Genomic DNA, 22,865 nt, shown 5'->3' on the forward strand with positions numbered 1-22,865 from the left:
CTGTGAATGCACATTTCCTTGCAGGTCAGTCACTTGCGTGATAAGAGCTTGTGTGTTTTTCCACAATTTCAGCTCTTTCTCTGCAGGAGATAAGACTCTCACTCAGGGCAGTCTTAGCAGATTTGAGGTTTAGTATCTGCTTCTGAAGCTGGGAGTTAGAATCTGAGTTTATCATTTTTTTCATCACATGGTCCACTGAACTTAGGAGCAACTAACCAGATTCATTATGTTCCTTAGTTCTCCACATATTGTCAAGGTTTCAAGTATAGAGTCACTAAACTCCTTGCATTTCACAGGCAGTGAATCGGGAGTATCAAATGCATTTATTTTGCATAACTCTCTAAACAGTTCAAGGACTATCAGTGTTTTCCATATTATTAGAAGTAAAGTCCTAGCATTTGGAGATCTAATCATATTAAGCATCCAACTCCAAAAACCCCAAAACGAATGGAAGAACTCCATCCATTCTTAATATTCTGTGTGTAGAACCGCTACTGGCACAAAAATCTGTATTAGTCAGGGTTCTCTAGAGAGACAGAACAAATAGGATATATATATGAGTTAATACTTAATAATTCCCCTGTATGTGTGTGTGTGTGTATATATACACATATATCCTATTAGTATATATGTACCTTGTGATTATTTATATGTCTATATATATATATATATCATAATATATATGTGCCAATATTTGCTGATATATACACTCCCCTGTGTGTATGTGTATATATATATATATATCCTATTAGTATATGTATGTATATTTTATTAATGTATATATACTGTAGATATAAGTTGATTATTATATACATATATTAATACTTAATAAACTTTCCTTTTTATTAAGTATTATCATTTTTTTATCACTTTGTCCACTGAACTTCCACTATGTGTGTGTGTGTGTGTGTGTGTGTGTGTGTGTGTGTGTGTATAATTTGTATATATCTACACATATATTCACAGGGGAGTTTATTAAGTATTAACTCATGCAATCACAAGGTCCCACAATAGGATGTCTGCAAGCTGAGATGCAAGCAGAGCCCGTCTGAGTCCCAAAACTGAAGAACTTAGAGTCTGATGTTCAAGGGCAGGAAGCACTCAGTACGGGAGAAAGGCTGGGAGGCTAGGTCAGTCTAATCTTTTCATGTTTTTCTGCCTGCTTTCTATTCTAGCCTGGCTGGCAGCTGATTAGATGGTGCTCACCAAGATTAAGGGTAGGCCTGCCTTTCGCTGCAGATTAACTGACTCAAATGTTAATCTCCTTTGGCAACACCCTTATAGGCACACCCAGGATCAATACTTTGCATCCTTCAATCCAATCAAGTTGACACTCAGTGTTAACCAGTTGTTGCATTTATTCTCTTAAAAGTGTGTAACTTTTGTCTTTGTTCCACATCATCACAAACATTGGTATTGCCCAGTTTTCATTTTTCTGTCAGTAATAATTTTTATTAAGTTTGATATTAGGTACCTTTTAAAGTTTGCCTATGTATTTTCTCTTTTGAAGTGCTATTTTGCTGATATTTCTTTTGATTAGTTTGCTTCCCTTTTATTAATTTGTAGAGTTAATTTACATACACTAAATATTTTTTCATTTGTTGATTTTAAAATTAGAAAATATTTTTTAATTTTTTTGTAATTTAATAAGCAAAAATTCTCAATTTTTATAAATTCGAAAGTAATCAGTTTCTTAATGGTTAGTAATTTTTATATTTTGTTTATATATATATTTTTTACTCTAAGTTTGTGAAGATAGTAATCATTTCTATTCTCTAAAGCTTGATAGGTTGTCTTTTAAATCTCTGCATTTATTCTGTTTGGAATTAAATATGGCATATTGTAGAAAGAAAGATCCCAACTTTCTTGTTTATTTACTAGCCAAATATCATAGTATTACTCATGAGAATGTCTGTTCTTTCCTTGTTAATTTGCAAACCTCATTTAAATATTGTCTCTAAATGTATGTGAGCTTGTTTCTGAGTTATTTATTTGATTCTATCAGTTTCTTTCTCTAGTTTTGCAGTACCCAGAAGTCCTAAATAAATTAGCTTCATAGATTGTGACATGTGGTGGAGAAAATCCTTTAAACGTTCTCTTCTTCAAGAGTATTATGCTTAGTCTTAGTCTTTCTAATTTTTAAATATACTTAGAACCAGCTTATGTTTTATTTTTTAAAATATCATTATTATTTTAGAATTTGTTTGAACATATGGAATCATTTGGGAAAGAAATTATGTCTTTATACTATGAACTATGTTAATCTGTACTTAACACTTTTCAAGCTTTTCTAATAAAAATCTGTCTGTGTTATAACTTTCTTTTTCATGTCTTACATGCTGTTGTTAGATTTATTACCTTGTACTTAATATTTTAGATTGCTTTTAAAAACATTTTTGTTTGTTTGTTTTTTGTGTTTTTTTGTAAATAGAGTTTCACTCTGCTGCTCAGCTATAGTGCAGTGGCAAAATCTTGGCTCACTGAAATGTCCATCTCCCAGGTTCAAGCAATTCTCCTACCTCAGCTCCTGAGGAGCTGGGATTACAGGTGTGAACCACCATGCCCCCCCCACCTAATTTTTATATTTTTATTAGAGACAGGGTTTCACCCTGTTGCCCAAGTTGTTCTCGAACTCCTGATCTCCAATAATCTGCCTGCCTTGGTGTCCCAAATTGCTGGGAATAAAGTCAATATATTGTTTAAAAATAAACTTTTCCTTTCTACTTTTTAGAATTAGAAAGTGACAATTGTTTGTAGATAAAAATATAACGTTTTTTATATTGTCTTTGTATCCTCCAGCTATTTGCCGAACTCTTCTTAATTCTTGTATATTTTTCTAGCTCCTATTCTGTGGGTTATCTGTTCACTCTGTTGATTGTTTCCTTTGCTGTGCAAAAGCTTTTAAGCTTGATGTGATCCCATTTGTCTATTTTTGCTTTGGTTTCAGGCTATCTGCTATTTATTGCTGTTAAATTTATTTTTCAGAGAGGATTTTTGTTTTCCCATGTCAAATGTATGTGGTACAATTTTAAATTAAATAAACTTAAGAGTCTTTGACAGACTGGTGATAAGTAAATCACAACTATATTCAATATGCAGCTTAATATTGTACCCTCGGCTGAATGTATCAGTGAAATTTTAGAAATTGTCCTATGTTTCATTCTCCCTTAATTTTTTGAAATATTTGAATTGGCAGAGATTTATTATACATAGCTTAGTTGATCAATTAAAAAACTAAATATCCTCACTGATATCTCAATGAACAGCAGATACTGTTATTCCTTTTATTCATATAATTTTTCAGAATATTTTTGTAATTTTAATATCAATGACTCAAGCTCATATTTATTCATATTTTATAATATCTGTGGTTGATTTAAGTTCATAGTAAAGGTTACAATATCGAAAAGACTAAGTTACCTACACATGATTAAATGATGAAAGATAAAAATAGAGACAAATTATTGACTTTAGCATGTATATCATATACTTCCTATATATAAAAAGTCAAATAATTAATTGTTAAAAATCCAAGCAGTTAAACCTTAGGTTTCACAAAGGTCATCTGACAAATGAACAATGGATGCAATAGAATAAATGAAACTATTTTTGTCATAGATATTTAAGAAAGTTCAAAAGAGCTATAGAAATCAGTTTTAACCTGCAGTACATCAATCCTCATTGTAAAATATGGAATGCAGGCTAAAATTAATTTCAATAATTATTCAAACAGATATTTAAATCATACTATTATGGATTTTTATAAATAAAATGAATATATCACATGCAAAGAATAAGAGAGAACAAAACCAACATGAAAGATTGATTCATTTGTTTATTTTCTGAGAATTGATGTTCCATCAATACAGCAAAGTAACAGAGATGAGGAAGTTTAAAATCTGGGATGGTACAAGGAAAAGGTCTGCATAACTGAAATCATTGGAAATCAGTAAACCAGAAAGGACAAAATTTTGGGAAAATAGCCTTGATATGATCATACCTCAAGCATTACTTTAACATATAGTATAATGCTTTTAACTTACATTATCTGCATTGTTGTGACTTTTTAAAAAACATGAATTCAAAGAATTATGGGTCAAATCATGCACTTAAAAATAACTTAGTATATATATTAAAATTAGCCAGGCATGGTGGCTCATGCCTGTAATCCCAGCACTGTGGGAGGCTGAGGCAGGCAGATCACAAGGTCAAGAGATCGAGACCATCCTGGCCAACATGGTGAAAAGCTGTCTCTATTATAAATACAAAAATTAGCTGGGCATGGTGGCACATGCTTGAGTACCAGCTACTCAGGAGACTGAGGCAGGAGAATCACTTGAATCTAGGAGGCAGAGGTTGCAGTGAGCTGAGATTGCACCACTGCACTGCAGCCTGGTGACAGTGTGAGATGCCATCTCAAAAAACAAGAAAAAATTACTAAAATTATGTATGTTATATAGTGTGCTTAAATTATTGATGAGCTACTGTAAGAAATTTGGTCCTCCCAAATACCAGCAAGTGGGTACCTTGCCCAAGAGATAACACTTTGTGTTCCCTAAAGTTGTAAACATTTTGGAAAGTACTAGCCAGACCAGAAATGTATTGATGAAAAAAAACACTAAAAATAGTTAAATTGTGAAACTAATGATGTAGTGTCCTATGCAACTTTAGGTATAACCAGTAAGAATAGGGCCGAGGCAACCGTGAATTTTAAGACATGAGGTTTATCCAAAGCAGTCAGGCTTCCAATTAGGATATGAGCCAACCTTCTGAATCTTTCTCTGTGCACTGAACTGACTTGAGGCCTGTCACATGAACCATATGGTGGCTACACCTTTTTGTGCTGACTTTGGGGAAATGGTAGAACACACGCCCTGTAAGTGCATCAGCTGCTAATGAATGGTGGTGTAGACATGGAGAAAAAAATTTCTACCCGCTTTCGTCTCTTGATTACTCACAGTTGCCACTTAGCTTTCTGATGATAAAAAAAATGATAGCTATTACAAGTGAGTTGTGTTGTGTCTTACGATTGACCATTCTTCAACAACATGAAACCAGGTCATTTTTTTTACCCTGAAATATAATGCCTCAGAATAAAATACTTATACCAGAAAAATATTCAAATTTCAAAGTATAATAAGTAAATGTGTCCAACTTAATTTATAATTTAATAATCTACTAATGTGATTCAAACCTTATAAAATCAATCAAGCACCATTCCAGAAATTCTGAAAACCAAGTAAAATTCTAAAATTTTGAAAGATGAATTACAGAATTAATTACAATAATTAATTCTAATTTTAAAATAAAATTTATTATATGTTTTCAAAAGAAAAAGAAAAATTAACTTTTTTCTTTGGAAAGAGATGAATATGTGATAAAACAATGATATGTAGTGATTTCAGAAAAGGACCCCAGATGCCCCCTACCTTTTGGAGCTATGTACCTTCAAGGTCATTGACTAATGAATTTCATGCAAAATATGCATCCTTCTAAGTAAACCAGCTGAGAAAGATATTACTGCCTTCAAGTTTTTATAGTCATTATATAATTAAGGCCCCAATGTATGTTCAAATGAGCACATCTCAACTTTGTTTTAACCTATGATCCATTTTGGTAAACATCAAACTCTTATATTCTCCATTAATGTCATTTGAGTTTCAAAGTAAATTAGGTATTGTCACCAAGAGCATGTCAAATCAATGATAATATTAGTAAAAAATATTATAATGTGAAAAAAAAGATCATTCTGTGCTTAAGGTCTGCTTGTTTGGCACAAGGTTCACTGTCCTAGGAAGTGGAGAAGTTTAAACACAATATAGGTCACTTTCAATGTCAAGTCTGTTTTATTATTTAGCTTCCAAGTTAAATTTTTGTCATGAAATCTGTTTGATGTTTTACTTGTAGACTGATTAACAAAAGATATTAGTCCTGAGATTCACTTTTTTTATTCTGTCCTTGGAAGTTGCTCCTCTTTCTTTGTCTATGAAAATGTAAAACTACTCATAAATGGTTCCCTCTGTTGTTTCAAGACAATATCAGTACTCTGCACTGGTATACTATATCTGTTCTTATATGCTAATTAGTTATAGCCATAATAAACAGATTAAAGAACAAGTTCTGTTTAATTATAAGAGAGAAGGCTTCTCAGACATACCCAAAAAACAGGTGTCTAGAAGTAATATATTGTGCATGATATGCCAAATAAGCTGATGAGAATTAGCTTTACAGAGGCTTTAGAATTTAAAACAAAACAAAAGAATGATTTAAAAAAATGAAGGAAGGAAAGCAGAAAGGAAGAAAGGATTCTCAACTTTTTATAAAAATAATTTACTTATCAAAGAATGCCCAAACCCGAGCTGTCGAAAGTTAGTGAAATGAAAGTTAAGTTTGTTTTCTTGGAATCTTGTTTAAAATCATTGTTTAAATTTGTTCTTAATACTTACTTTAAATTTACCAAAACAACAATAGATTTTGCAGAAGATTTCATTAAAGGAACAAGCAGTACATTATTACACAATTTAAAGTTCCTCACTGCCAACAAATTTGTTATTATTAGAGAGGCAACTCTGTGCTAATAAGGGTATAATACTTGAGAAAATAAAAATGCTTCAAAGATAGCATTTATATAAGAAAACCCTATTGATATCACAATGATAACTCTTTTAGATCACTATGTGGTGACAAAAGAGTGACTGCCTTTTCCCTGTAATTCCATATCGCAATTTAACTTTTTAATATCTACCAAGGTTAAATGTGCACGAGGCCTGAATTTTTGCAGTTTATCAGAGACAGGAAACACAGATGTAAGCAGATGTAAAGGACACTGAAGCTGTGTGCATAGTCTCTGGGGAAAACCCAGCTGATATACTTTCATATGGTTTTATTTTATTTTGTTTTTTAAAATGCTTGATTTATTTAAGGCTCAAACTGAAGGAAATGGGCCTGCTTTTATATCTAAGAGTGTTGACATATCTTACAATGTTTTTTGCTCAAAAGTAAGAAAATATTTTACTCAACTTCAAAGCTAAGATTATGCTATTATTCATTAGCATTGGAACATAAAGTAATATTTAGTGTATCTTCAACCACAGAGTGGAGATAAACTAACATTGGGGTCCTCTCTTGATGTAAATCTATTTAAATAAAATAACATCATAAAGTGTTTTTGATACTAAATAAATATTTTAATATTCACAGTAGCTTTATAAAATAATCCACTGTCTCTCTGTATCTGGAGAAGTCTTGGTGAGGATAATAAAAGATTGGAATCAGAAACCAAGAGGGAAAACCTTATTGAAACATACTGGCATGTGATTCTAGGTATACCATTTAATTTTTAAGTATTCATTCTCATCTATCAAATAAAGAGATTGGTGCCTAATTTATAGGCATATTTTGAGAAGTGGAAAAAACTTGTGAAACTCCTTCATACATTGATGAGTTCATATTGATTTTTTAGGGCAAATTAATGTCCCTAGCACATTTCCAATAGTAAATTTCAACTGAGTATCACTTCTTGTATTTTTCACTTATATTCATTAACTAACTTTTCAAAAGTTTAACTCTCTGTTCTCACCTACATTATTATTTCTTTTACATAGCTTATATAAGTTAATAGTACCACAATCTACTTTTCAAAAATTTCCATCATTAAAAAGAATATCTTGCACTGTCTTACCTGCCTATTCTTCCTTTAGCTTCCGACTCTAGTAATAGGGAATTTTTTTGCCATCCTCTACATTAATGTTATTTCCAACTTCTTTAATTTCATTCATACTCTCCTACCTGTGCATCACTCTAGTACTTTAAATTACTTGGCAAAAGATTATCTTAGCATATCCATATTCCAGTTATCTCTTTACATATTTATTTCCTTATGTAGATATTAGTTCTCAACAGTGTGAAGAATATGGCTCATTAAGTTTTGCATCTCCAGTGTTTAAAACATTGCTTGATACATAGTAGTTATTCAATAAATATATGTTGAACTAAAGTACTTGAGGCTATTTCTCACAGATACATCAAAATTAAAGACTAAATGTCTGGTTTATGAAAATGTAGAAAAGTTTAATTTTGAATTATCCTTTAATTTAATCTAATATTTAAATTAAAATACATTTCAAAAAGTCAAAATTTAAGTTTCTGCCATAATAATGTGTTTTGAATACATAGAAAGGACAGAAAATAAACAAAATGAACAACCTTAGGCAAAATAATAAATGCCTTTTCAGATTTCAAAGTTACTGTTTATTTTCCTAATTATTGTGAAACACCATGTGCTTATAAAGTCTAACTGCAACACTTATAACAGGTAGATGGTTATGTAAAAATTGCAACCTAGCTGAATTATTTATTAATCAAGGACAAAGGTTTTGGCAGTTCCAAGGTATGTTGTTTTTATTTTGCTGAACAAGATCAATTAATAAAATACTTAGAGTAGAATTAATTTACAGTAACTACATAATATGTTAAATACTATGTTGTATTGGTTAAATGTCACTTATCGTGAACTTTATTGTATTGGATAATTTAATTTCTTAAATTAACTTTTCTTCAAACCCTATCCTATTACTTCCTGATTTTCCCTAGCATCCAACATGAGAAAGAAAATCTGTTTCTTAAATTTATAAGTACAGAATTAAAACATATTTAATGAGTTGATAAACACATCTGACATGGATCTCTTATACAATTAAACAATAAAGTTTTGTAACTGATATTTGATATTTAGGTTTTTAATTTTCATTTGCCCAGTTTAAACATACATGATAGCCTTTTTCAAAACAATTTAAATTGTGCTTTTGGAAATTTTTTCAATCTTAATTTTATTTTGAAATGAAAAGACAAGAAAGAAGGTGTGTCTGTTTAGATACATATAACTTATATATTTCTCTCTCTTAAAAGTTCTTATTTTCATTCTAATCTTGAATATGTTTAAGAATGATAAAACATTTATTTGTATATTGATGGTGATCTTATTTCTATTTTTACCCGTAAGAAAAAATGTAACTGAATTGAATATCCTGCAAGACTTAATGATATTAAAGAACATACATGATAGAATATGTTACAATGAAAAATATGTATATATAATGAATATATCAAAGGAAAAACAAAATTTCTGTAGTGCTGTGTGTCAGAACATTTAAATGCTTGGACTAAGCAGATATTGAGAAAGTGGAAGGCTATTAGGAAGTGTATTAGCAATAAGACATAATTAATCTCTTTTCTCTTAGATTCTCATTTTATCTACCCTTTTCTATATCTACATAGATATATGAGAGAGAGACAGAGAGACAGAGAGCGAGGATAAATATAATTACATATTTGACTAGATATCCAAAAGATGAAAATGAAGAAAAATGGTACACAAATTTGCAAATTATGATCAACTAAGTTATTAGTTACTGTTGCTCTTACTGTTTGTGCTGTAGCTTTCTCATTAAAAATAAATGACTGAGATTAGACTGGACTGAAAAAATTTAGAAAGCAATGTTACCTTAAATAAATTGTGTGCAAAGTCTAAAACAAGAATTATTCTTACCAAAACAAAAATCATGACAAATTTTAATATACTGTACACACAAAGTCAAAGTACTTTGTATCATTAATTTTCTAAAAGTAAGATATAATTTTAGGTATATTTCAACTTGTCAGATATTCTCAAGAAATGCAGCATTATTACAATCAAATCCTTAATTTAAATAAAGTTATGTTTTTCAAATACAGATTTACTTAAAACATCAGTTTTTTGTATTCACTATGCACATGAAATTGAGAATATTTTATAAAATTTGCATTAGCTCATTCTTACAGAAAAAGTATACTTATTTTGTTTATAAATATCTATACTCCATGAAACAAAATATAAAACATATTACATGTACATAATTTTCTGGAAACATCCTAAGTATAAAAAGAGGTTTTTTAAAATTTTAATTATTAAGTCCAAGTTGTAAATACTTGCAGTGAATACTACACTGAGATATTTGTAGATTTAAATAAACAAAATATAATAAAGTATTAAAATTGAAGCATTGTAAATACAAACAATGCAAAGTTGCATACTATAAGTTTTAAAATTACCAAGTAGTACAGACACATTATTTCTTTGTTAAAATCAGAAATTTGAGCATATGAAAATGAATTTACAGAGTGAATTCTGATGAATACAATAAATGTCATAAGGGAATTAAAAAGTGAAAACCTCAACCAGTACTTTATATTGTCCTTAAATCTTCTATTATAGAAACGGTTAACTGTTATGATTATAACTGTTACTTCTATTACAATTGTTATTTATTTATTTATTTATTTAGAGACAGAGTCTCACTATGTTATCCAGGCTGGAGTGCAGTGGCAGAATCTCAGCTAGCTTCACATCCTAAGTTCAATTGATTATTGTGCCCCAGCCTCCTGAGTAGCTGGGATTACAGGTGCACACCACCACGCCAGCTAGTTATTGTATTTTTAGTAGAAACAAGGCTTCAACAAATTGGCCAGGCTGGTCTCAAGCTCCCCACCTCAAGTGATACACCTCCCAAAGTGCTGGGTTTACAGGTGTGAGCTACAGCACCAGACCTGCAATTATTATTTAATGTGAGATTTAAATAAGTGTTTAGTAAAGTATAGATGGGAAATTTGTTAATTTTTTAAGTTATTTTATTTAGAATCCTTGAAGGTGTTTAAATACTGTTTATTCAACCTTTAGAAATTATAATAATATAAAACAGCTTATATTATACCACTTAATAAATTTATTCTACTTAAAAGAAGATTCTTAATACTTCATTCTGATATCTACATATATCATGTAGAAGATAAAAGTCTATAAGTATGATAGATACTTATGTATTTGTTTTCAACCACAGTCAATTAGAAATGTTAAAATTCACATTTGACACTTTCTTCCATTGGTTTGCATCAACAATGGGGTAAAATCTCTTTTAATCACACTTAGAACTACATTTTTCTCTTTCTTACTCAAGAAGGTATATGTAAAATCAAATGAATATGACCAACTTAATGATAGGGAAAATGCTTTCTCCTAATTTGTTTTATACAATAAACTTTGTTATTTTATCTTGTTTTAAAAGTGAGTCCATATGGTATCAGCCATAATTGATTGAGACATATTAATGAGTGATGCTCCATTGTCTTAATACAGACTGTTGTGCAATAGATCTGATATAGTAGACAGTAGAATGTTGCACATTATGGCATGGGTGACTTTTTTCCCTCAATTTCTCTCATTTAAAACAGAGGAAATTTAAAGTATAGAGATTGTCTTCTGAAGTTTAAATACTGAATTTGTGTCTAAGCTAAGCAATTATAATTATTATCCTTATTATTAATATTGCGATTTATTGATAATAGTTTTATTGTTTTAATATTGTTAGGTATTGCCATATGCTTAAAGCACTGTTCTAAAAATTTTATAAACAATTATTTAGTCATAATAGTAATGCTAAAAGTTATTTAATTTGCTCAAGAAAACTACGTAAACACTGGCAGAGCCAAGATTTAAACCCAGGCAGTTTCACTCAATAGCTACAGTTTTTAACCACTAAATGCTATCAAATAATAAGCAGTTATTATGTATTGCATGCTATAGACTCTTAGGAATGTATAAAGTCATTTAAGGGAGTTCATAAAAAATTTTAACAATTGTTGAACTCTTACCAAAATTCTCAATTAGTGTGTTATTTGGTCCTTACAGTAGCCCTAAAAAACATCTTCTATAATTAGTCTCATCTTTACAGATACAAAAATAATTGAAAAATAGAGATGTTACAGAAGTTGACCGAAGTGTTAGGAACTTGCCTAAGATAAAAAAAGCTAGTAAAAGGCAAACTTGCCTTTGCATCCTGGCCTATAATTCCAGAATACATGTTCATATTCATTATTAGTCTGCTGTATAACCAGGAGAGCTGACATGGCACAAGTGGTGCCTTTTAAGTTAATAACAATTTGAGGTAACAATACATTTATTATTATGAGGAAGTATAAGATTAGATATGCATGTATGATCAGCAATATATTTGTTATTTCAAACTAATGTTAATGAACTGATAGGTAATTCAGATTATCTGTATGTTGGTAATTGTACTTGTTTATGTAATGCAGAGCACTAAAGTCAGAGTGGAGAACTGAGAGTGGAGAGCTGCATGCCTTGTTGGAACAAGTATGTGAATGTTCCTGGGCAATTCACTCCAGGACTAGCAGCTGGTTGTTTTGCCTTCGTTTTTAAAAGATCTGTTCATTTCCTTCAGAGATATGCTGTTGCTCCTAATCAAACATTTCCTCAAACATCATTCACAATATGTGTTTCTCTAAATAAATATGAGTCTCTCATTGCTTAGTATTATATGAAATGTATATTTTTAAAATTACCTAATTTACACAGGTTTTAACTATGTACATCTCTCATGTGATTTTAATCAGTTTTATAATTTGCTATCATAGATGATGTTATTAACTATTATCTTAAGAGGATAATTATACTTTTCCTCAAATAATTTCAGAAAAACTGCTCCCAATCTATATCCTATTTACAATGTTTGTGTATCATATAATTTTAAAAAGCATTTATACATATATTTTTTGCAAAGAACTAACGGTAAGAATTAAAGCATGAGCATTGCTTCTGTATGAGAGCTATGCCATTTGACAACTCTTTCTTCTTTTATTTTTCTTTCCAATAGTAAAAAAAAGTATTTAAACTTCAAGGAAAAGGAAGCTTCTACTTCCATGATGGTTTCTTTCTATTTAAAGATACTTAGTTATTTTCACCCAGAGCTTTCACGGCATTTTCACACTATCTCATCAGCTAGTCAATAAAGAATTATGCACAGAGCTATAATTCTTTTTTTTTAACTTGTGCATTTTTTTTTCTAAATTGAGCCATGATTCACACTTTTGTAATGTAGGCCTTGATTTATAAACTCAAACCCAGATGTTTGATATTTCTCCATATAGTTTTGTTAAGCATTGCATCTCTTTTACACTTCATATCAGGAGTGTAGAATCCATGGAAACTTAGATCTAAGTCATATGTTCAATGATTAACATTTCTTATATGGAATGACAAAATTATTTTATTTCATATGTTGCTTAACCAAAATATGAAAAGCTTTAATATTTTGATAAAGTACTTTTCATAATGACTATGCTAATTGTAATCTGTGGAAGTTTTGTAAAGTAACATACATATTTTTAAAGAATTACTCTTCCCTTAATGAATGGATGAATTTAGCTAATATGAGCACTAATATAGTTAATTTTATAATTTTGAATGAATGTACACACTATACTCACATCTCAAAAAGCTATAAAAGAAAATTGACCAAACAAAACCATAAAGGAAAAAAAGTAAAACAGAATACCCCAGTGAAAAATTAACAAATGCAATAGAGAAAATGACAGTGCCAATATGTTTATTAAATTAATAAACTCTGTAAAATCTAATTAAAAAAGAAAGATCCCGACTAGGTATCACCAAAAATCCTAGAATGGGAAAAAAATAAATTTATTTCTCAGATTTTTTTTTCCTGCAAATAATTTGTCTGTGTGCAGTAATTCCTCAAAAACCCTAAATTTTATGGAAAAGGAATAGGAAATTTGATATTATATGTTTTATAAAAATGAATTTATTATTTAAAAAACAATTAGAAAATTCCAGGTCCAAAGGGTTTTTAATAGATATCTTCTATATATATATATATTTTTTTAAATAACATCAATCTTATAAATTATTAATTTGAAAAAGTATATAAAATAATGCATGATGATAAAAAGAGGATTATTCCATAAATAAACTAACAATTATTTTAAAATTTGTTATATAATTTACAACATTAAAAGGAAAAAGAAGAAACATCATATGATCAACAAGACAGAAAAACTTTACAAACATGTCACCACCCATTATAGGTTGAGGAAGACATAGTAATACAAGGAACTTACGTTACCTGATAAAGTGTACGAAGAGCATTGAGGTGCTGACAACACTGTTTCTGAGACCAAGGATGACCACTATTAATACATCCAATGTACGATAACAGAGGTCCTAGAGATTGCAAAAAAGCAATGTAATAAAAAGTAAAATCAAAAAATCAGAAATAAGGCATTTTCTTTATTCTTCTAAAAATATTTATCATTTGGAATTTCATGTATCCATTTACCCAGACATTTCTCCAAAGCTATTCACTCTTTTTCAGGAATAATCATAATAACTATTTCAAGCATAATAAAATGTTTTAACCTTACTTAGTTTGTTAAGCATATCTGCAGTAACATAAATTTTTATTGAACTTCTTTGAGCTATGTTTTTTTCTTTGTTAGTTCTAAGTGTTCTTGACAAAGCTGAAATTATCAGTAGTTGATGAGTAGGTACTTTCAGTGACAGGGTTTTGTCTTTAAATGTATACTTTTGATATCAGGTAGAAAAAATACTTGAACACTCTCCAAATATATTTATGAAGTTTTTTTTTCACTTGAAAATATTATAGACAGGCTTTAAAAGGCTTTAAAAGGATGTATTTCTTAATCTTGTTTAGGTTTGTTTTGTAGAGAAGGTTCAGGCTAAGACAAACTTGTATTATATACTAGCTTTTTCAAATATTTCATTTAAAGCATTCTGGTGTATTTTTTTGATTGAAAGATATAAGGTACTTCTTCACCATTATTGTCTTCATATTTCTAAATCAGCTAAATGACTCAAGGTTGAAAAAGCAGTCAAGTCTGAATATTACTGCATTTCCTGAATATTGAAGATACTTTAGGTTGTGGACAAGAATCTGGAATTCATCTTTAGTATTGAAGATGAATAAGATCTTTGAATGTGTAATCTATGAGGAGAAAGAGATAATATTTTTAATTCAGTGATATTGGTTTCATTATGACCTGGGATTTTTAAAAATTATGTCTGGCTGTATTCTAGTCAATGTTGAGTAAATTATCTATATGAAGATTCAATACTGAAAAAAAATGACTAAATAATTTCTAAGATACCTTTCAGTTCTAAGATCCCTCATTCTGTGGCTGAGTAAACTCTTTCTGTGATTGTTTCAGCTTTCTTAGGAACATCAATATCTCTCACTCCACTAACTGAATCCCTGCAAAGTTGGTCTAAAGCAACTGAAAAAATAATATACCAGTTATACCCTGGCTCAGTGATTTCCACTGTTCAAATGATAAAAGAGGCTTTGCAATAAAGTAATGTGATTCTTTGTGTGCCAGTTGATTGACTAGTGCTATGGTCAGAAAGATCTAAACGTGATGAATTGGAAATTTTTATCATAACATTTGGATATAGACTTACTACAGATGGAATATGACTTCAAATGATATGAACCAGCATCATAAAACACAATATTTAAAATAGAGACTAGCATTTGGCAAAAATGGAAGCTGACCTTTGGAGATCATTAAGGTTTATGTGCTTAAATCTTAACAGTCTTTTGGAAGCATATACATGCTTTTTTTTTACTATGTTCCTAGCGAAGAACATAATTGACTATTTTATATAGTGCTGGTAAAGCTAATAGTACCTTAATTTGAATAACCCCCCGTTGGCTAGAGATTGTTAAAAGCAAATAAGGACAACACAGTTATGCTCAGGCAGTAGTAATCAGTTTTTCTTCCAGCAGTTATGTGACTATGTCTGAAGATATTTTTGATCTTCAATGAAATACGTTACTGGAAACTATTGAGTAGAGGCTAACAATTCACAGCAGTATCCCTCACAACAAAGAATGATCCTGCCACAAAAGTCAATGATTGAGAGTCTAAAAGATCCTGAAGTGGCAAATGAAAGAAAAACATAGCTTGTTACTTTGTTTCATTTACTATCTTAAATTTTTTAAGAGAACTTTTAATTAATATTGAAAGAAGTTAAAGTAAACATGGAAAAGAGGAGTTTACCACAAATCAATTATAGACAATTTTATCTGGGCACAGTATTTTTATACACATGAATAGATAACATAGGAGGAAAAGTTAGCAGAAATGAGCTTTGCATAGAGAAAGGAGGATGGCTAGATATAATTTGTCAAAGAAGCAATAAATTTCCACAAATATAAATGGGTCAGGAAATTGCTGATGACTGTTTGCAATTATGTTAAAGTTCAGTTGATAATCTTCCTCTTCTTCTACTACATGTAATTCTAAGTCCGCATGCTTGTCGGCAAATCCACATTTGTCCCTGGAATATCTCATTCTCAAATGTTCTCTCTAAGTTTTGGGGTTTTGTTTTTGATTTTTGTTTGTTTTTGTTTTAGTTATCAGCATTTAGTCCCATACATACTAAACTAATGTATCAGAAAGCAAATATCTTTTCCTCTACATCTCTGCAGATTTTCTGATGCAGTGTCAAGAAAGAAGAGCCACTTTTCTATATCCATGTTCTGTCTTTCCTAAATAAGTTAGGAATCAGTTGTTTTAAAAACTGAGTATTACTTGAACATGTAAAAATCCATACACTGAGCTGGGCACAGTGACTCACGCCTGTAATCCCAGCACTTTGGGAGGCCGAGGCAGATGGATCACCTGAGATCAGGAGTTTAAGACCAGCCTGGCCAACATGGTGAAGCCTTTTCTCTACTAAAAATACAAAAAAATTAGCTGAGTGTGGTGGCAGGCACCTGTAATCCCAGCTACTCTGGAGGCTGAGGCAGGAGAATCGCTTGAACCCTGGAGGCAGAGGTTGCAGTGAGCTGAGATTGTGGACCATTGCACTCCAGCCTAGGCAATAAGAGTGAAACTCAGACTCAAAAAAAAAAAAATCCATATATTATTCATTGAATTTCTTTACCAGAAAAAAAAATTTTGAAACAGATATAATATTACATGATTCCCCCATGGTTTCTCAATAATTTTATTTTTAGATGCTGTCAAAAATCAAAATTATAAAAAACTGCAAATGTTCAAATAAATATTCTAATTTATAAAGGAAATTACCATAATATCTTTTTAAACAAAATTAGTAGGATACTTGGGATACCAAGCAAAATATAGGCTGGGTAACATATAATATCAGAAATATTTTTTAAATTAAATCATTCTCAGGAATAATGTAAAAGATAAGTCATGCGCAGTTACTAAGTTAGGCTCAGAGTAGTCACTATAGAAAAATTTAGACAGGAAGAAGTCAATAGCTTTCAGTGTAAAAAGGAATAAAGAAAGCTAAGAACCTGGAGTAAACCAATAAAAAATAAGGAAAAGAAGAACGGCCGCATAGTGTAATGTTTCAATTATAATTATGTTTAGTGACATCATTTCTGAGGAAAAAATATGAATCATGATCATAGAATCAGTGACTGAGGACAAGCGAAAAAGAGTGACTGGAATATATGACATCAAAATCCTTGGTGTAAAAACGAAGAGGCCAGAATAATTCTCTTTTACCATCAAATGTACCAGTGATGTTGTCAGAATCTGATGTGTCATGCATACACCCAAATCATCATTGTATCAAAGTATGGTTTGTTGACTAATCCAATGTTAATAAAGGGCTCAAAAACTATTACAATAGTTTTGAATAATGCCTTCCTTGTCTGCTTAACTTCCTGTGGTGCAATTTCTATTTGACGTAAGGCTAAGCCTAGAAGGATATTTTCTCAGTCTGTTTGGGCTGCTATGACAAAATGGCTTAAATGGGGTATTTTATAAATAAAAGAAATTTATTGCTTACAGTTCTAGAGACTAGGAAGTTCAAGATCAAAATGACAGCAGATCTGGTGTCTGGTGAGAGCTCACTCTTGATTTCATAAATTGTACCATGATGATACATCCTCAGATGGCAGAAAAAGGCAAGGAAGCTCCCTAGAGCCTCATTTCTAAGAGCACAATCCCATTTATGAGGGTGGAACCCTCATGACTTAATCATTCCTCAAAGGACCCTCCCTTAATACCATCATATTGTATATTAGATTCTAACATGTAAATTTTGGGGTGGAAGGCACAGACATTCAGACCATGACCATTGCAACCTTGAATTAATAGCTTAGGTGGGTTTCTTTTGGTTTAGCTAACACTCCTTTTTTACACAATGGATGTAACTGCAGAAACTGGAATAAGCATTTTTTATGGTTCTTAATAATTGGTCACAGTATTTTTTTTTATAATTTTTCCATCTCCACATAGATTTTATTGGATCAATTGTGGGAGTTGCCTCAAAATTACATATTACATCAAAATGGAAAGCATTAACTATTACATATGAGGTTTCTTGATAATGGAGAACCTGGCTTAAATTTCTTTTTATCCAGCATCACATCTGAAGAAGAATGGTGAAACCTGACATTTAATACATGTTTTGCAAGGCAGGAAAATTCTGACCACAGTTAATTCATGGGTGACGAAAATCACTGGAATAGAAAACAGGTGCAGCATCACACTAAATACACTTAAGGAGATTATTTCATCTGTTTATAATCATGATGGTTAATGCTTAGTTATATCTATACAATTTCAGTAAATGAAATTGATCACCATATGGCAGAGTTTGACTTTCTGACTATAAAAGAACACTCACTCACACACACACGCACGCACAGGCACACACACTCATATGGTGTCTGTTTAATACACAAGTGATCCTCTAAAAGATCTACATTTGTAGCTATGTAAATATAGTTCAATACACATGAAATTTTGAAATTGCAAACTACTTTAAGAAAAAAGGTATTCTATCTTTACACATTACAAAAAGATTTACCACTGAGTGCATCTAAATAGAGGCATACCTTACCACATTTCACTGTTTTATGGACCATTAACAACTTGTTCAAAGGGAGTAACATAAACAGTCATCAGCAATTGAAGATCACAGTGAAAAAAAATAAACTTTATCCAAGATATATAGGGTGTTGCAATTATAGAAATTTTACTAGCAGGTATTTTACTTATAAGAATTTCATATACACATATATATATTTTTGTATATATTTAACAACACAAATTAAGTATGTTGTTTCTTTCTGGAGACTTAAGCCCTTAATATTGAGATTAAAAGGAAGAAAAATTTTTGTGCACATTGTCATTTATTTAATACTCTGGAATAGTCATCTGTTACATGGCATTTTAACATCTGAAAAGTTTGATTTTTCAAAGACAGTAGGGTCCTGTTTGTTAAGAGTATAAACATTTTCTATATTATTTATTATTGTAACACTTGAAAAGCAAATGAAATTATTTCCATTTTTTCTTAAAATTATATATTCTATCTAACCATTATAAAAAATCTAATATATCTTCATATTCTCAAATTAAAATTGATGCAAGTTAGGTAAAAATTAAAAGTTTTGAAAAAAATTGTTTAAAAGATTTTTTTTTGTATGAGTAGTTTGAAGACTCCAATAAGTTATCCAATCATAAATTATCTTCTTAGTTTAAACTGTATTGTTATACTATTTCATCTTCACAGCTGGCACTGAGGACAAAGAGAAAGCAAACATAAACTAAGATTCACAAACTTATTTTGCCATATTCATAAGGCAAATTCATATTTTAATAAAATATTGTTTTAGATTAACTTTTATATTGTTAAAAAGGCAAACATATTTTGCACTTGGTATGCATCCTAGTGAGTAATCCCAAGGATTAAATGAAGACCATATTTAATGTTACAGTGATGAAGTTTAAATGATGAAAAACACATTAAACCCACAGAATACCAACTTTGTTCAGGTACCCTCTTCTACCTTAATCATAGAGATATGTCACTTCTCCCACACACCTTCCCCTCATATAATATGCCCAGCATTTGGAGCTTAAGTAAGGCAAGATCGTTGAGATCAGTTTCTTTCTCAAAGAGATTAATACCCTCAATGTCCTCCACAGCCTGTCTTATCTTTGAATGTCCTTTCTCAAAAGGACGTTCTGAACCAGGTTTTAGAAAAGACTGAAATAGATATGCTTGTATCATTTAACCATAAACTGTAAATACAAAACAAACTCAGTGAAGTAGCTGATAGAACCTATTTGCTTATAATATCCAGGGTCATAGAGGCTTCTCCTTGATCCCAAAGCTCTGGGAAGGGCTGCTGTATGATATTGAGTACTGGTCAAAAAAATGATCTAATCCAGATACTATATCCAGGCGTGGAGCTTACCTGCTTAGTCCTTTCTGACACATTTTAATAGAGATTACCTCTTGGCCAAAGAAAAAGCAAAGCACATATTTTCTTATTGCTTATTATGATATAGTAGCCAACAAGAATAAAGGAACATTCAACTTCTCAATGAACTTGGAGTTTAACATCTCCCAGTTTGGAGCCAGAGAATGTAAACATGAGAAAATGACAAGGAATTTCTATGGGAAAAATATATTAATTATATTGTTTTCATCCTCTGAGGCACATGGAAGGCTCCAGAAGGCATCACCTGAGAATTATTAAGTTTGAAGTCCTGGAGCCACCACTGTCAATTACCTACCCAGAAAGGATGAGCTGCCAAACAGATATTGCCCTGTTCTCCCCTGGTGAGGGAAAGGTGTGAAACAGAATGAACTTAGGTATGTTAGTGTGGCACCATATGCCTCAACCATCAGAGGTCAGGGAGTGTTATGAGGTTAGCAGAGCAGTGTCCCAAATACCTTTCATCTCTTACAACACTGCAGTTAGTGAAGTAGGTGAGAGTTATTTCTAGCAGCTTTCTAAATTATTAGCTTTCAAGCCAAACTGCATAGCCCTAAATTCTACTCACAACTTTAAAGTGATTCTGAGAAAGATAGTCAAGACATATTTATAGCAAAAGTAAAAATTTTAATATTTAAGTTTGCTACTATTAGCCTGCTATTTTCTCTGTCACTCCCCTAGTTAAAAATTATTATTCTTATTTTATAAATGTGGAAATGGGGCTTGGAATGTTTAAAGGTACACCTCAGGCCATATAACTAATCAATAATATTCTATGAGATCAAGTAGGATCTATTTGCCTCCAACGGCTGTACAAAACTTATTCACTCTGTTAAGTATAAAGTCTTATTGTATAAAGACACATGGCAGCAGAAGAAGAAATTCAGCATAGATGGTGGATATAGGGTCTGGAGGCTTCCCTTCGTTTTAGTACTGGAAGTTGTTGTGATTTAATTAATTCCTATTCTCAGAACATTTAGAAGGCAAGAAAGACAAACAAAACCCTTCTATTTCTCCAGTTGTAACTAAGTTCTATTTCTTCCTTTTTCAAATCCTCATCCTTCATTCCAGTGTCTTATCACAAACATCCTAGTTTTTATTTAGAAAATTTGAAAAACCTGAACAGGCTTACTCTTAGACCTGCATTTAGACATGCCATGATCTTTGTGTCATGGTGATTTTCACTTAAGGAAAACACATTCGTAGCAAGCCACTCTCACTTAAGAAAAAATGTATTGTGTTTCATTGTAAATAATTAGGTAGAGATAAAAAGTAAACACTATTGAGATTGGCTTAAATAACCCTCACCACTACTAACTAGTACACTTGAACTTACATTCACATTTATTAATCTGAAAACAGTCTGCTTTCCTTTATAGGATAACTAAATGCCAAACAATTCTTTGAGAATGGAAGTTAGAATGTCTGGGTATAGCACGAAAGAGGTTTTGAGACTGATACGTAAAAATGTTGATGAGATTAATTCCTAAGGACCAATATTTTCTAAATGTCATCTGCCAAAGTCATGAAAAACAAAGAGTGGTATCAAATAAAAATATACAATTTTGGAAGAATTTTTGGTAGATATAAAAGGAAGGTCCTAAATTATGTTCAAAATGATGTCAAGTCATCTCTGTTTTTAACATAGTTAATGTGATAAACATTTCTCCAAATTAGATATTTATTTTATAGTAGTTTACCAATAGATTTTGAAATCATAACTTGGCCAATGATCTCAAAGACACCATTAAAAATAGGAAATATTTAAATATAGGCTAATCCCCAACTTACAGAAAAAATAATTATATATTATAAATGTATCTAGTAACTCATCATTGAGATTTCATATACATTAGGTTTGTATTTTTTCTCTTAAACATGTTTATTAATTTCATTTAAAAATTTTCTTAAAACTAAGATAAATAAAACAAACAAAAAAATCTAAATCCCCCAAACACAATAATATTAAGATCTGTGCCTCTATTTAATAAATTATATACAGATTGTGTAGAAAGCACCCCTTAGGGATGTGGGTTGACTGCTTTCATTTTCAGCTTGATTGAAATACTACATAAAAGTGAAAATACTGCATAAAAGTGATATGGGTAAAATGGGCAATAAAATAAATAAAGATCTCTATTCAGCTCTCATTTTAGCTTAGTCATTTGCAGCACATCATAGTTCTTTACCTTACTTAAGTCCAGATCTCAGCTTGTACATAGAAAATGGCTTAAAGAAAAGATATTACATATAAATTAAAGTTTGCTCATTTCTTAGATTATACCATAGGTAATTACAAAAAGTAATGTCAACCATTGACACACAGATCCTCTAATATGGTAGGTTCCTTCAACATCATTTGTTATAATAATGATGAAAAAAAAAATGAATTTCCAGCATGGGACCACTCTCTGTGTGGAGCTTGCAAATTCTCCCCATACCTGTGTGGGTTTCCTCCAGGTACTCAGGTTTCCTCCCACCCCAAAGATGTTCACATTGATGTGTCCACATAGTCTCAGTCTGAGTGAGTGTGAGTGTGAGTGTGCCCTGCCATGGATGGCATCTTGCCAGGGCTGGTGACCACCTTGTTCCCTCAGTTGTTAGGATAGGCTCTGGCATCCAATCACCCTGAACTGGAATCAGCAGGTTGGAAAATGAATAAATGGGTAAATACAAATTGTGGTCAAATACAAATTTGTGAAGTATAGATAATCATATAAATGT

General features: G+C 31.0%; 1 pseudogene across 1 annotated transcript in view; it reads right to left on the reverse strand.

Annotated features, from left to right (window-relative positions):
• LOC108290275 overlaps positions 1-22,865 on the reverse strand; it is a 182,239-nt pseudogene that overhangs the window by 154,793 nt on the left and 4,581 nt on the right. Inside the window, exon 2 of the transcript XR_005197106.1 lies at positions 13,974-14,071. The product of XR_005197106.1 is annotated as a store-operated calcium entry-associated regulatory factor-like (transcript). The remainder of the gene's footprint in view (positions 1-13,973; positions 14,072-22,865) is intronic.

Source organism: Cebus imitator, unplaced genomic scaffold (assembly GCF_001604975.1).
Source record: "Cebus imitator isolate Cc_AM_T3 unplaced genomic scaffold, Cebus_imitator-1.0 Scaffold428, whole genome shotgun sequence".
NCBI lineage: Eukaryota > Metazoa > Chordata > Mammalia > Primates > Cebidae > Cebus > Cebus imitator.